Raw genomic sequence first — 13,126 nt, forward strand, 5'->3', positions numbered from 1 at the left:
TATCATACTCTCTTTGGTCTTTGGTTTTAGCTGACTTAAAGCCAGGTCTTTGGGACTTTAACTTCCTTAGCAATATGTTCAGGCCAAAGTTGGAGCCAGTTGGACTTCGTCCAGCAGACTTAAGACGAATAACTAAGGAGCTATTTATTATAGGGCCCGTTGGTGGAAGGGGAAAAATGGATGCTAAATGGCTTCAAAGAGTATGGTACCTAGCAATTTATTTTGTAGCTTTTATAACTACACATAGAAACAGTAGAGAAAAGCCTCATCTTGGAATGACTGATTTAGGCCTGTCAAACATTCATAGGTCAGGTATCACTAACATAGGAATCTTAAGTTATCAAGGTGATCTCTATGCAATGTTGAAACCAGATCAATGCAGATTCACTTGTGATCGACTTCTAAGTGGTTTTAAAGCTAATCTGCTTCTACTTTTTTCCTAATTAAGGGATACTTGAAAATTAGAAAGATTGCTAGTGCTTTTTTAGCATTAGGAGTTGAAAATACACACGTAGGGAGTTTTAATGATGAAAAGGGGACTACTGTGATGGTGCTTGTATGTCATTTTTGTTGATATGTTTTTCTTAAATGACCTATATGGGTGCCGTTAATTTCTTGAAGAGAATATAGTACAAATTAGAAAGTTTTAACAGGGACTTGTCATCTGGTATACTATTTTTAGATTATCATAGATTAATCTACTGCTGACTAATGTCCTGGAAGGAGGAAAGAAGCTAATTTAGAGTAGATTAGTATGTTCTACATTGTTAAAGAAAGCATTCCTGATTGATCTTAAAAATTAAAGATGAAAAAGACTTTGGTATTTTGATTTTTGTATGGGCAGTTGGATTTCCCATAGTTGATATATTAGGTGTTCAAGGGTTTGCTTTTGTAATGCGGATAAATGCAAATCAAGTGTTAATCTATTATATAAATATTTGAATACCTAGAACACCTGTTCTATCAGGTGTGCCAGATAGTAGAAATACAATGGTGAGCAAGACAGATGGCTCCTAAAATTTAGTGTTATCAAAATGTAATGGACTGAATTATGTGATTTATCTTCAGCCAGAAATGTAACTTGTATATAAAGTGTGCTTTGTTTCTGAGTAGTGATGGTGTTTTTGTGTTTAGTTTTCTCCACATGTATCTATTCCACTTGCAACAGGTAGTATTTATCTGCAAGATAACTGTTAATCAAGATGGATGATCAGAGAGGGTTTATAGAAAAAATTTGGTTTGGTGGTGACTGGAAACTTTTTTTTAAATGAACTGTATTCTCAACAATAAACTGAACATGGAATTTAAAACATCAGTTATTCAATATTAACATTTTTTATTAGGTGGGTAGTAATATTTTAGTTTATTTAAAGTTCTCAGTGGGTGGTTAGGGGAGAAAGGATTTCCACCTAACTCGTTCAGGCAGGATTTGTATCTTACATTTTGTATCCCTCAAGGCTCTACACATAGTCAGTGGTGACTGAATGGGTTCATTACAGATGTTTGCCCTGGAATATTTTATCTTGGCATCATTGATATAACCATAATACTGATAGAATTGAGAAAAATTGTTTAAATTGAAAGGCTACTCTTTAAAAAATAGCCATTATTTTCAGCATTTTAATTTTATGGTAAATAAGTAAAAATATTTTAAATAAACTATATTTTTTCTTAAAAATACTTTTTATTTTCAGTTCTCTGAAGAAGTCTCTTGGTTTCAAATTACTATTTACTATAAGTAATACTATTACTGTAAGTAAATAGTAAATTACCATTTACTATAAGTTAATCTTTTGATTTTATATTTAAGTATTGGTTATTAAACTTTTCAAGAGAAGTACTTTTTTTTAAAGCGAAAATTCTTACCTGAGAAACTGAAAATTCTTTAGAAACATGAATTATTTTGTAATATAAATTTAATGAATGAGCAAGGAAGTTGTATCTGAAGTGTGAGGAAGCTGCTTTCTCTCTCTTTTTCAAAGAATTAGGAAACATTCAGAAATGGTTCCTGATTGAAGGAATAAGCTATGCTGCTTTTATTTCAGTTTTGCTGAAATGCAATAAATTACTTAATATCAGTTACACCTTAAAATCTAGGACTAGCAAATATTGTTTAGTAGAACTTTTCAGAATTATAAGCTTCTCCCCCCAGCTTTAGAAATTGGTGATAAAAATGTTTAAACTCCAATTCATGCTTTATGCTTATTGGAAAATAACATATGTGTGTTAAAAAAGCAAGGTACCAAATCATTTTCAAGGTATCGAAATGATGTAAGAAGTGGATATAGTGGTAAAGGAGAGAAGTTTGCCTCTGCTTATAGCTAAATGAGGATAATTATTTAGAAAATTATTTTAAGATATAAAAAATAAAATAAAAGTTGTGTAGTGGAAAACTGATACATGCAGAAATTCAAAATCAGTTTTGTGCCTCTTCTTGGTGTAACTCAAACTTTTACTGCTTACTCTTTACCTAGCATAGGCTTAAATTTGAGTGATATTTTGAATCAAAATGACTGTTTCCACTCCTTTGTTTCATTTTATCTTTTAAAGTCAGCTTTTTTGAGGTAAATTTATATAAAATAAAATTCACTAATTTTAAGTATGCAGTTTCAATTATGGCATATATGATTGTGTAACCACCACCACCACAGTCCTGAAGAAGAACATTTCCATATCCCCAGAAAATTTCCTTGTATCACTTTGTAATCCCATCTCCTTGCCCAGGCCTCCTACCTGTGGTTCCTGGATCTGCTTTTCTGTTATAGTCACATTTTTATTAACATTTCATATGAATGGAATCATACATAGTTTTTTGTATGTTTTTCTTTTACTTAGCATGATAATTTGGAGATTCAGTCATATTGTGTTCATCAGTAGTCCATTTTTTTAATTGATGAATAATATTCCATTGTGTGGATATGTCACAATTTGTTTATTCACCATTTGATAAATATTTTGGTTGTTTCCAGTTCAATAAGGTCACTGTGAACATTTCAGTACCTTTGTGGGGACACGTGTGTGAATAACTAGGAGTGAGAACTTTGCTCTATTTTAAATGTAATGTTTCATAGTTCTTGTAGAGAAGATAAAAAAGTCTATATTAAACCAGAAGGTTAATATTTATCTCAGGGAAGGAATTAAATTTCCAGCTATTATATTCTTTTATTTTTTATCTATCCCCCTGCCCCCCAATTAACTAAACCTCTCCTAAAATGATAGTCCATATTTAAAACTCTTATTTACAAGAATATGATACATATTTAAAGGGCTAGTTGAATCTTGGCTATGGTGCAACACTTCCTGTCCCCTACTCCCTAGTATTTCTTACCTTTATACTCAGTTTTATTGTTTTGGAGCCTTTTTTTTTTTTAATTCTATACCACCTCCTTTCTTTCAGGGTTGGGACTTAATGCAATTTAGGTAAAGGGAACTACAAAAGCAGCTGCAGATCAAGGTTGATGATTTATAATGTCATATGTTAGGAATTTGCTAGAAATTCAGCTGCATAACCATGTTGATTTGACTAATGACTTATTGAAAGCCTGTGAAATGAGCTCTGTTTGCTGACTCATATGTTGTAATCTCCTTAGAGTGTAGGTGTGTAAGAGTTAATTTAGAAAAGAAAACTGAAAACTCACTCTGCTCTCAAATATGTTATATATGCATACGTATACAAATACATTTATTCATATACATATCCTATGTTTCTTAAGTTAGGGATTTTAGTTTTAAAATGGCTTATATTTTAGGTTTGAGTTAGTCAAGTTTCATTCACATTGTGGGTTATGCAGATCCTCTTATTATAATGTCATTTACCTGAAGCGTTTAGGAAACGAGTTTAAATTGAGATTGCCTCCAATAAGCGTTATCAGGAAATCAACAGGATGGTTACAAATTCAGGAAAGCCATCTCCCATAAGAAACCACTAAGAAATGGGAGCAAGCAACCTAGAGAAAAGACAAAAAGAAACACATCTTCAAGGACTGTTAAAGAAAAAGAAAAGCAGGCTCATCTCATGTGGCACAAGAGTACAGAATGTGAAACAATGTATGGAAGTCTCAATAGACAAACTCCAGTTCAACACAAAACACTTTCCCATATGTGTGGAGATAAAATAGGAAATCTGGTTCTCTTGTTAGGTATTTAGAATACTTAGAAAAAGTTGGAGGGCTAGTAGATTTGGCAGGGGTAGAGAGCTTGACAACTTCCTGAAAAAAATGAGAGAGAAGGCAGAGATTAGAATTGGAATAAAAAGACTCAGAATACTTAGAAAAAGTTGGAGGGCTAGTAGATTTGGCAGGGGTAGAGAACTTGACAACTTCCTGAAAAAAATGAGAGAGAAGGCAGAGATTAGAATTGGAATAAAAAGACTTTGCATATTTGCATATTTTGCAGTTGGGCATTCTGTAATAATCTATTAAAATGCCTTCTTTAAACAAGGCAGTGTTAGGTGCCATGGGGTCACAAAGATTAACCTGATGTAGAGCCTGCCTGAAAGAAGGCCACTGCTCATCAACAGGGCTCACTGCCTGGAATTAGCTGAAGTAACAGTATTGTGCAATAGGTTGCTGATACCTAATGTAGGATATGTCCAGGTTAGTATAGTAAGCTAAAATGTATCCCATTCTTCCCAGGTCATATTTTCCCATCCTGACTCCTTCATAACCTCTCCATGAGCTAGGTGATATGTTCTATCACTCCAGTCCTTCCCAGTGTGAATTGTTTGTGAGAGTTTCCTATTAGAGAGACTGCTGTTTTGGGCCTCTCTGTGAGTTTAAAAAAAGGAGTGGGGGGGCGTGTAATGGCATAAGATGCAGTCACCATTTGTGTGTTAATCTCTCAGTGATTAACATTCTGTTGTCTTTCTTCTCTAGGTGTTCTGTGTTGAATGTGTGCTTCATCAGATTTTTATTGGTATTTTGTTGTTTAGAGTGGAGGTTTTGTTTTAATATTTTCTGTATGTGTTATTGATCACTCATTAGGTCTTGATTTGGTTCTTCTTTGCTATCTGACATAATTAGAATTTAACTTAATTTAGAGATTTTTTTTTTCTTTTTTTTTCTTTTTGGTGACCGGTAAGGGGATCGAAGGGGATCGGAACCCTTGGCTTGGTGTTGCCCGCACCGCGCTCAGCCAGTGAGCGCACCGGCCATCCCTATGTAGGATCCGAACCCACGGCAGGAGCGCTGCTGCGCCCCCAGCGCCACACTCTCCTGAGTGAGCCACGGGGTTGGCCTTTAATTTAGAGTTTTTAGCAAGGAGTCACACTTGCTACTACATTCCCACCGAAGAATAGCAGTGCTGTATTAGAGACATTTGCCTCTTTTCTTGAACTGCACCGTAGTTTTGGGAAGATTGCAATAGAATAACAAGGTTAGGAGGACGTAGACATCTGACTCACAAGTCACACCTTGTCATCAGTGGAATGGCATATGTCATTTGGTATTCATATTTGATGTTTTAAACCAGAGCACTGTTTTTTATAACTCACTGAATATATACTCATAAATCAGTTTAGATTGCGGTTGGATTGGAGTTTGTGTGTGTGGAGATAAAATAGGAAATCTGGTTCTCTTGTTAGTTATTCAGAATACTTAGAACTTTTCGTGACCGGCAACGGATCGCAACCCTCAGTGTCACGCCGGGACCGGACCGGGACCGGCAACGGGATCACAACCCTCGGTGTTGCGCCCGCACCTCGCTCAGCCAGTGAGCGCCGGTCTGTATGTGGGATCCGAACCCTCGGCGGGAGCGCCACCGCGCTCCCAAGCTGCGCACTGTAGCAGTGCGCCACCGGGCCGGCCTAGGAAATGTAGTTTTGGCAGGAATATTAACATGTGTTGTGTGTTTCTCAGTGTATCACATCAGGAGGCACATGTCCACTGGTGTCCTGTTATCTGTGATAATTTTGATCTTTTTTTTTTTTTGTCTTTTTTCGTGTCCGGCAATGCATCGCAACCCTCAGTGTCACGCCCGTACCGGACCGGGACCGGCAACGGGATCACAACCCTCGGCGCTGCGCCCGCACCTCGCTCAGCCAGTGAGCGGGAACCGGTCTGTATGTGGGATCCGAACCCTCGGCGGGAGCGCCGCCGCGCTCCCAAGTGGCGCACTGTAGCAGTGCGCCACCGGGCCGGCCCGATAATTTTGATCTTTGAGTTAATGTGATATCTGTTGGGTTCCTCCATTTAAAAGTTATTATTTTTCCTTTGTCACAAGTAATTTATGGGGAGATTCTTCGAGATTCAATATATGCCAGTCCCCATAAAACATTTATTCGTAGGGAATTTTAACATTCTGTGGTAATTTTGTCTGAATCAACTATTACTATCGTGGTAATAATTCACATATTTAATCAGGTTCAGAAGTTGCACTAGCTCAGTACTATAGGAGGGAATCTATTCCAGCTGTTGGATTCCTTAAAATGGGAAAGTGTTTTGTGTTGAACTGGAGTTTGTCTATTGAGACTTCCATACATTGTTTCACATTCTGTACTCTTGTGCCACATGAGATGAGCGTGCTTTTTTTTTTTTTTCTTTAACAGTCCTTGAAGATGTGTTTCTTTTTGTCTTTTCTCTAGGTTGCTTGCTCCCATTTCTTAGTGGTTTCTTATAGGCGATGGCTTTCCTGAATTTGTAACCATCCTGTTGATTTCCTGATAACGCTTATCTATCAGGATCACACTTAACATGGTGCTCAGTTCTGGATACTAACTCCAGATGTGGTTTGATCTTTCAGTACAGTGGCTCACTGTTTGCTTGAAATCCAGCTTTGTATTCAAGGGCACTAGGCTTTGGAGGCAGATAGATCTGGCTTCAAGTCCTAGCTCTGCCACTTATTAGCTCTGTGATCTTAATCAAGTTCCTAACATCTCCATAATCTGTAAAGAATTGGTAATAAGTAATACCATCTGCCTTTTAGGGTGGAATAAGGATTACATATGCATGTAAAACTCTCAGGATGGTGTCTATTTACCTTGTAAGCACTTATTAAATGTTAATTTTTATTATACAGGAAGCATGCTTCTGTTTTACAGCCCAATATTGATAAAATTTATTTTTTAGTTGTTATGTTGTACTGCAGGTTCATTTAAGTTTGTGGTGAAAATCAGAAAGTTTTGACAAGTTCTAATGATGCGCAAAGTTAGACTCTTGGACAGATATTTTAACTGTTTGAAAGATTCTAATCAGTTACAACTCTTGTGAGATTTTTAATTATTTCTTAAAGCTTTTATATATATATGTTAAATATAAGTAAATGATAAAGAAACATTTGGGTTATTGTCAATAAACACTAAAACATTTAGTTGCCTTTTATAGCATAGCAAATGTGCAATATTTCAGTGTTAAATAATACTTTTTAAAATTAATATACATATACATATCGGTTAATGTACATATAGGAGAAGAGTAGTTATCAGGTATTCTAGGACATTTTGATTGAAGTTGTGCATATTTTGGCTGAAGTTTACTTGTAATTGTAGGAAAAAATGCAGAAGGAAAGGAAAACCATTGAAACATCTCAGTCTAAAATCTCCTGTATGAAGCTTTCAGATGCTATTATACATTAAAGTTTATACATGATAATGTTAGATTTTTATTTAAAAACTAGATTGGACAAGGATATGGGCTGTTGAGAGTTATGTGTCAAATTTTTAAATGGTATTTCGTTTTTATCTAGGAGTATAACTTTTAAAAAGTTAAATCTTTTAAATGAAAGTCTTTTTACTGTTTATGTCTGCAGTGCAGACTATCATTATGACTGCCTATATTTGTTAATGGGATGGAGAAATAAGGATTTTTATCTTGTTTTTGTAGTTACTTCCTAATTTACAAACCTTTTGGGTTTCCCTTGTTATTTGTGTTTAAAGTTCTGTTTGCATAGGATAAAATATTTTTATGGGAATTCAGCTTTATTTTCCAGACAAGCCTTCTAACACCTGATTAACGATTAGTCTGTAGTAATAGCGGTTCTATAGAAATTTGAATCTGTGGAGAAATGTGCTACAAACCTTCAGAAACATGTCTCCTGCTATTACTACAGGACTAGGTAGGAATCTCATTCTCCCCAGTCAAAAGCCATAACAGTGTTATACTTGTGACACTGAAGGCATTCCACTATCTATTTGTAAAGGTGTTCTTTAGTTGATGGCTGTTTATTCTAAATAAATTAGCTAAACTTTTGAAAAATAGAAAAATACTTACTTTTGCTTACTTTGGGTACAAATGGTTGTAAAAAGTAATCCTGCTCACCCAGCCTGTAGCCAGATGTAGAAAAATCAATAGGTTAAAGTTACATATTATTCTATTATACACTAGTGTCAGATACCAAATAGAATATTTTTATTTCTTAATTTTACCTCAACAACCCTTTTTACATAGCTGTAATAGTAAAAGCACTCCTTAAAATTTTAAATGATTAAAATGTGGTACATAATAAATTTTAACTGTCTCAACTCTGTTTCATGTTAAATGTGTTACAGGAATGAATCTGAAGTCTGCTGCAGTAAAACACTGAAGGCTTTAAAATGTTTTCTTGCATAAAACTCAAACTTTAAGTAGCTGCTTATGAGAATAGGGAAGGCAGGAAGCTAATGTCTGTCTCAAGATACAGGACAGCTGTTTGCTCATCAACCTCAACTGTGTGAGTAGAGACTTCAGTAATTGGGCATAGTAACTTAATTATTTTTTAATCTAAAGTGCTTGAGGATGCGCTTGAGTCAGCATGATGAGACATTTTTTAGGGTCTGCTTTTTTTTCTGGTGGGTAGGATACTGAGGGTGGAACGGGTGGCAGGTTTTTATTTATAAAATATTTTTGTGCAGTAGCACAACTAACGTCGATAGTGACTGCATCTTTTTTCAGAATTCTAAACATTGGAATCTGCATTCCTAATTTTATTGCAAAGTAAAAGATTATAGTTCTTTATACTGCTTTTTATTTTGCAGTTGATTCTAGCCTTTTAAATTAAGATAGTGACTGCATCTTTTTTCAGAATTCTAAACATTGGAATCTGCATTCCTAATTTTATTGCAAAGCAAAAGATTATAGTTCTTTATACTGCTTTTTATTTTGCAGTTGATTCTAGCCTTTTAAATTAATATTTTGACTAAACAACCATAAAATATGTATTTTGGGAATATGATGTTTGATATTTATATAGAAAATTGCTCCTGAAAATACTTTAATAGTTTAGATTATAATTAATAATTTTAAAAGTTTGATTTTTAAAAATAGCTTTATTTAATCACAGAGAGCATGTACTTCAAAATAAAGAACTCTTGTTCCCTAAATGTAGTCTTTTAAATTTGTCAACTTTATTTTTTAGTGTTTTGAGAATGTAAATTCTCTTTTTCTCTTACTAAAGATTATTACCTTAAGAATTTATTTAGGGGAGTGTCTGTTTTTTCTACTTTCCCCCTTTTTTTCTTCATGGATTTAAGAGTGAGACTCTTAATTGGATGTCTTCCCTCCACCCCCATTTAGAAGAATGCATGATTTGTACAGATGGGGCGATTAAAATATAAAACATATCAAGCAAAATGATGAGCATGTAGATAAAGATGTATAAAATCTTGTTAACTATTTAGTGAGGCATGGAGTAGAAGGAATGTATTTGCATGGCATGTTTGCACTTAGATGAATTTACTTTTTCATATCACAAATGTGTTGACGGAAGAAAATTCAGTATCGACTGTCTTTAGAAACAGTGAATGAAAAGACATTTGAAACCATGTGAAGAATACACATTGAATATGGATATTCTTATGAAAATAGTAAAAGAGTACATGGCAGAAATGAAGGAGATACATGTAGCTGCGTTCAAAAGTAGTGAAAACCTCAAAGGTTTCAGTTTGCTCTATCCTTTTCTTTTCTGGGTTGGTCAGTAGATATACAGCATTGAGTGAGTCTGCAGAGGCTATGTATTCCTAATTTTTCAGCAGCTCTAGAGGAGAAATTATAATCTCTTTTTTTTAACGACAACAGGCCTCACTTTAACGAAGTTTTAAGGTTTGTAATATGAGATTTAACTCTGCAGTTACAGTCATTTGGTATTTGACTTGTAAAGCCAAGTTTAATTTGGTGCCGCTATTTTGTTTACAGAATGTCAACATTCTTCCTTCCTTTTTCTTTTTTAATTAGTGTCAAAAATAAAGAAAATCCAAGGTGAAAGAACCCTTTGGAACATACTAATGAAATTTTGATTTTTAAGATGAGATTAGACAGAAAGGACACAAAATAGGAAAGAGAGAAGTTTTTATAAAAACTGTAGAGGATTTGGGGGGGGGGGGATTGTACGATAATAAATTGGTCCCAAATTTCCTTTTCTCCTTTTATCTCTCTGAAATGATTCTCTGTGTTCTATATTACTTTTCTTTCAAGGAGTTAGAAGAAAATGCTAACAAGCTAACTAACTTTACTGGGATAGAACCATACATAAAACTCTGTTCTATCCTTTCTGTCCTGAACTGCTCTTTACCTGACCACAATAGTGTAGGCCTCTATTGATCTCGTACCCACTTCTATGACAGAATTTTACCTAGGTTTATAAATGTATATTAGCTTCTTTTACTGTTGTATTATGCAATATGATTAAGATGGAAATCCTGGGCTACGTAAGGCCATGTAACATGGTTAAGTACACAGGCTGTAGAGTCAGGCATTGTGAAGTGTTGTGAACTTTATGAAGTTATCACCTAAATGATAAGTCCATGTATATCCTTAGATGCTTTAAGATTTTATTTTTAACTCTGGCTCCTTGTAGACCGGCTCTTAACTTCAAGTTAGCTATGATACTATTGATTTACATTGAATGGTACAACCCCAGAAATTTATATTTTACTTTACAGATTATTGACCAAATCATATTGTGTTCTACTTAATGAAATGCTCTTACATTATCTGGGTCAAGATTTAATTGTACTTCTCCTGAGTAATTTATTTTGTTTTTCTTTAGAATATTGTACTTTGTAACTAGTCGTGTCTTTCTCTGCATTAGCTGTTTGGAAGAAGAGAGTTAAATGAATGGTTTCTATGGGGCATCTGCCAAATGAATGGTTTCTATGCCCTTACAGGCATGTGTTTTGTTTATTATTAATATTTCTGATTTCTTATTTTTTCTGCAGTTTTCCCTTGGACTGACCATTTTTGCTTACTTTTGGTGTTGTCACACAGCATGCACTTTTAAAGCCAGCTTGAATTATTTTCAGAACAATGTGAGGTATATTAAAAATGGTAGTATTTAGTAAACAGCGTTTGTTAAGCCCTTCTTCCCATTCTAGGATGATTTATTTGCAGTTATCCAGAATAACTTATGCATGATTTTATAAACTTTTGAGAAGAGGATGGTAAAAAACATTCTCACACTTTTAATCAAGAAAGTAGTATGGTCTCTGGTGGAAGTGAGGCATATTCAGAGATATTGTCAATGTGGCAAGGAGGCCTTTTATGTATGTACCTGCCCTCTGTGAGCTCTGGGTAAATGAGGAATCTTGAATGTATGATTGCAGCTACTTTAAATACCTAGCAGTTTGCAACTCTCCCTGTCAAGATGAACTACAGATACTTGACTTAAATAAACTACCCAATTCTGAACTGAGCTTTATATTACTGTTTGTGTGTTGTAAAGTGTTTTCATAATCACTGTCCCATTTGATCCTCCTCAAAATCCTGTGAATTAGAAAGGACAGTTATCACACCTGTCTTCATATGAGGAACTTGAGACTGATCACTTACCTAAGCAGGAAGTGGCAAATCAGTACCAACTTTGATTGTTGGTCTTCTGCTCTTTTCAACTTTTTTTTTTTTTGGCAGCTGGCCATTCACTATTCTTTACTGCACATCATGTTGTCCCTATGAATATAACAGTAGTTTTACAATGATTTAGTTTTGCCTCTTTTCATGATACAGTTGTTATTCATCTCCCCAGAGAGATTTTAACTAAAAAAGAAATCATTTTGTGGAATATCTTGCAGTCATTTTGGGCATCCTTTTTTTTTTAATAACTCTATGAAGTTAGAGTGATATATTTTAAAACTTTATCGTTTTGGTGCTTCTTAGCCTTTTGTGTTTTTGTGGCTGATAGAGTTGTAATTTTGGGGCCAGGTGTGATGTCTGTGCAGATACATGAAAATCAGACATTAATATTTCTGTGCTGGTACCTACATTGATCCTTGAGAACAGAACCATGTGTCATAAACTTCTGACTTTTATAGTACCTTAGTGGAGTGATAAGCAGACAAATAAGATATGACAAAAGAAAGTAAAACTGTTTTATAGTCATCGAATTTTGCTGTATCTTTCCTGATAATATTTCTTACTGAAATAGTTTTAAAATCATTCATTTATTTATCCAGTGTATATTTGAGTACCTCCTATGTGCCTGACGTTGATCTAGAGTGGGAATTGGCAAACTGTGGCCCACTGACCAAATACATTTTAGTTGTTTCTTGCTGTTAATAAGTTTTATTGGAACACAGCCAATATTCATATTTCATATTGTCTGTGGCTTCTTTTTCACTACTGGGTGGAGCTGAGATGTTTGCCAACCCTAATCTGGAGTGTTAGGAATACAGCTCTGAAAAAACTAAATAACTGTTCTCTGTGTTTCATTTGGTTTTTCTCTTCTATGTTATAGGCTCTCTGTCCTTGCAGACTTATTATTTGCTCTTTATTCATATTTTAATTCATATTGAAGGATTATAATGATCATTATGAGTAGCTTACAGTTCTTTTCTTCTGAATTTGTATAGGTATCTTCTTCCTCAGTAGGCTTTTTTCCTGAAATGGGAGAGTGATTAGGAGCTTTGTGCCCAGATTCTGATTAAGGGTAAACTTCAATTTGTGGTATGTGAAGAGGAAACTAGAATGAGGAAAGCTTTACTCTGGTACAGTACCCTAGAATAGATCAAAGAAGAATGCAGTGCAGTGTAATCAGTATCAAAATTTCATATAATTAATAATTTTATTGTTTCATCAAGAATATTAGTGGGCTGGCCTCTTAGCCCAGTTGATTTGAGGATGGTACTGATAACACCAAGGTTCAGGGTTTGATCCCTGTACCAGCCAGACACCAAAAAAAAAAAAAAAAATTGTAAGTGAAACAGGTTTTTTTGGTGGTGTTTTTT

General features: G+C 34.7%; 1 protein-coding gene across 5 annotated transcripts in view; it reads left to right on the forward strand.

Annotated features, from left to right (window-relative positions):
* Nucleotides 1–13,126, forward strand: part of ZFAND6 (zinc finger, AN1-type domain 6) — a 77,380-nt gene that overhangs the window by 33,014 nt on the left and 31,240 nt on the right. For 2 of the 5 annotated variants that reach the window (XM_008581303.1, XM_008581304.1), the window contains exon 2: nt 8,483–8,643. The exons of the other annotated variants lie outside the window; for them this stretch is intronic. The gene's annotated coding sequence lies outside the window, so the exon portion shown is untranslated. The remainder of the gene's footprint in view (nt 1–8,482; nt 8,644–13,126) is intronic. 5 annotated transcript variants of the gene reach the window in all.

Source organism: Galeopterus variegatus, unplaced genomic scaffold (assembly GCF_000696425.1).
Source record: "Galeopterus variegatus unplaced genomic scaffold, G_variegatus-3.0.2 Scaffold2321, whole genome shotgun sequence".
Taxonomy (NCBI): domain Eukaryota; kingdom Metazoa; phylum Chordata; class Mammalia; order Dermoptera; family Cynocephalidae; genus Galeopterus; species Galeopterus variegatus.